Source organism: Athene cunicularia, assembly GCF_003259725.1.
Source record: "Athene cunicularia isolate RWA chromosome 1 unlocalized genomic scaffold, athCun1 chr1_part1, whole genome shotgun sequence".
NCBI lineage: Eukaryota > Metazoa > Chordata > Aves > Strigiformes > Strigidae > Athene > Athene cunicularia.
The window spans coordinates 69,875,763-69,879,422 of NW_020799091.1; positions in this window are offsets into that span (position 1 = coordinate 69,875,763).

Consider the following 3,660-nt stretch of genomic DNA (forward strand, 5'->3'; position numbering starts at 1 on the left):
TTGGGGGAAGGCAGGGGGCATATGGAAATATCCCATGATCTGCGGGCTGCCAGCTGGACCACTGTGAATAGAGGCTGATATTGCCCCATGAGCACAGACAGAAAGAGGCCATCCATCCTTCTGTGGAAAACAGCAGAACGATATTTCTCTTGTTTCCTAATAAGGAGATTTTACAGAGAATTTTAGTTTAGCCAATTTTTGTCACACATTGCTATTTAATTGTTTTCGTCTCTTAATTAAGTTCATCTGCCAGGATTTACCCAGCAAACTGTATTTAAGAGATATTTTGCCGACTGCAAACACTTGTCTTTAAGAACATTTTTTCCTAAAGTTTTGGGTTTGCTCTGTTTGGATTTGTCAATCAGAGTTGTCAAAGGTTTAGGACAGGACTTCTGGTTCATTTAAGGAAGCTTTAAAATATGTAACTGGCAAAGTTTAAGTTTGGATAATGATATTAGAAGTTCCCACACACCCCTCCCCCTGTAAAACCCAAAAAGCTCAACAACAGATCAGAGGTGGATATAGATTTGCTGAGCTTCATAATAGCTACCTTAGTGAACCTGAACTCAAATTCCATAACTTCAGATGATTCATCGTCTCGCAACAGTCTGATCCAAAACTTGGCTTTGTGTGGTTGCAAGGGAAAATTCCACAGCTTTGACATCTTTTTGATTTTGTTGTGCTTACACAGTTAATTTTTAAAAGGCAAAACAGATGCTACTTTGAGAAAAATCTATGTAAAGAAATTAAAGAAAAAAAGATGATTGCTGACTGAACTAGAACAAAAGGAACAGTATACAGAAACATTTTGACCTTTTTATACACTGAAAGTATGTAACAGCTAACACTGGATTCATCAGAAGAAATACACAAAGAAGAATGATCCCTTACAGTAGTAAAACTTTTTTCTTTTTTCAGAAAAGTTTTAAGAAACCACATCAGTAATTTTAATTTCAAGTGGTTGCTCTTTCTTAGGTTTTGGAAAAGAGAGTCTTCTATGGAAAAAAGACCCCAAACTTGCCCCCAAATTATATTTAGTGCTTAAACGTATATTGTTGTGAAATACAGCACATGGTCTTCTGCCCTTCTATTTCAGTATTCATACTGATCACGTCTCATTTTCTTTTTCATGGGTCATGAAGAATTATCTGCACCTGTCCGGCTTCAGGACAAGTGCTGTCATTATTTATAAAACGTCTGTATCTTCCTTATATTTACCTCTACAAATTATAGATAATAGAAACCCAGCATGATGGACAACAAGGCAATTGCTACAATGCAATTTCTCAGTCCATGTCTATCAGGAGCAGCCTACTCCTGGAACACCAGGTCCAAACTTCCACTAAATGATTCCAACAAATACATAAACGATTCCAGATATTTGGGGTAATGAAACATCTCTAATCCTGAACATCTGGGAGACAAATCCCCAACAACCCTAAATAAATCTTCCTCAAATCACAAAAAATGGTCAATCTCCCACTGCGGTCAGGTCCTGAATCACCTAACCAGGAGATTGAAGCTCTCCAAGGTTCGCTGTGTCCATGGAATAAGAAAGAGGAAGCAGCATAGCTAGGGAGATGGACTGCTGCATGCTTTTTCCAGCCACATTGTGCTGGAGAAGCCTCTTCACCTCCCTGTGCATCTGCTTAGCCTTATAAATCCTGTGGGAATCATGGACATAAAGACTGTCTGTGTACAGTGCTTGGTGAAATGGGTGGTCCTTTTTGATGTCAAACGTAGTGGGCAGCACAGTTGGGAGAGAATAAAGAAAAGATGCCAATAGGTGATGGTTAAGGAGGAGTTCAATTCCTGTATGGACATTCCCAGCTAACCCATATAAAGTTAAACAGCTTTTTTAATGTGTACATAAATTCCTTGGCAATCAGTCAAGCATGTGGCCTCATAAAGACAAAGGGCCAAGTGCAATCCTGCAGTAAGCAGGCATGTTGGCAGCAGGAAAAAAAAAAAGTAAGAAAAAGAGAGATGAATCTATTTACACTGACTGAATTTGCTCTACAGAATATAAGGGTTTGCTAGCCCGTGGCAAATGACACTGTCCTTGTACCTTAAGCAACCACAGTCCCAATAAGTCTCTGAAGAGAACTCCAGAAAATGAAAAAAGCAAGTGTCAGACATGGTCTTTTAAGAAGATTATTTTTCCAATCGATCTTTTATGTAGAAGGAAACGGATTCTACCCCATCTCAATCTTAGAGTTTGTTACAAGATTTCCCGTTTTTCTAGTCTTCAGTGAACAGAATAATAGTTTGCTTTTTTGCTTCACCTTGGAACGAAATGCTGAAACCTAGAGTTATTGCCACCAAACAGATGGGGATATTTCTCATGAAGATGAAAAAGCAAAGACCTAATAAATGAAGAACATTTGCTAAGAGAAGGTTAAAGCAGGCTCTGCTGCACTGTTTGGCATTGCTGTTTTAGCAGTGTAGGTGGTTTTACAAACTAATATTTTTTTTAATGTTTCAGCTGCTGCAAAGCCTCTAAAGGGAAGGGTGGATGGTGTTCATTGTTCACCACAAGGGACCCACCTGATGGGTGCAGTCTGGTCACAAACCTGGTCATACTCCAGCTTGCCCAAAGGAGTGCAGTACTGCCAGGATTTCTCTGTGGCTTCAGCATCCCCCTTCCTTGGGGTCTGTCCCTGCTGGGACCAGCCAGTCAATCCCAGTAACTGTCCTGAGACTGGGAGGCAGCCAGCTCAGGTTGGCTTTTCCTGTTTTCTCTGTATGCTAAGAGATGCTGGTGGATAACATCACCAGTGACTCTGCATTTGTGGTCAAAGGCTGCAGCCAGTGCAAGTGTGTGATAATCAGGATGTGGAGTAGAGAGGTGGGGGTCCCAGTAGCCTGTGTAGCTGCACCAGGGTACTCTGGATATACCCTGGGTGCCTGCTTAGTTGTTCCCGACTAACTTCCTTGTTTGAAGGATCTTCTCTTATGGAAATTAATAATCTGACTCTTTGTGGTGACACAGTCTCTGCTACATAAATTAGCCATTTTTTTGTTCAGTGTCTTTATGGCTGAGCAAAGAATCAGAACAGAGGAAACTGAATTACAGTTTTGTGTGTGTGGTGTTTCTTCTTTTTTTAAAGCTGAAAGCATATTTTATTCCTTCAATTTCTAGTCAGCTGAAAGTTTTCTTTCAAAATTAATATATGTACAATATTGTCCCCTGAGACCTAGCATGAAGAATCTGAGACCAAGCAGAGAGTTTATCATAAAGTCAGCAGCCTGTGAAAGCCAAAGCTCTGAATAGAAATTTATAGATTTTAAATCCAGAAAGGACATTGTGAATGTGTTATATGACCTCTTGTATAACATAATCCATAGACTTTTACTTAAAAATTCTCACCCACCTTAACTAAACCCAATCATTTTGAAAAGATAGCTGGTCTCACTTCAGCAATTCAAGATTTAAAGACATACTCTGATATTTGTGGTTTTTGTTTTTTTTTTTTTTTGTTTCCAATGGGTAGTTACTTTCACTGTTACAATATTTTGCCCACTTCTGTCCTGAGTTTGTCTTAAGTGTAATACACATCCGTCTGCTGCGGAAAGAGTCTTCTCACATCCAGGCTCTTCTCAAGACTGATCAGCTCATACCTATAAACAAATGGTTTCCTCCTCTTATCCTGCAGACTA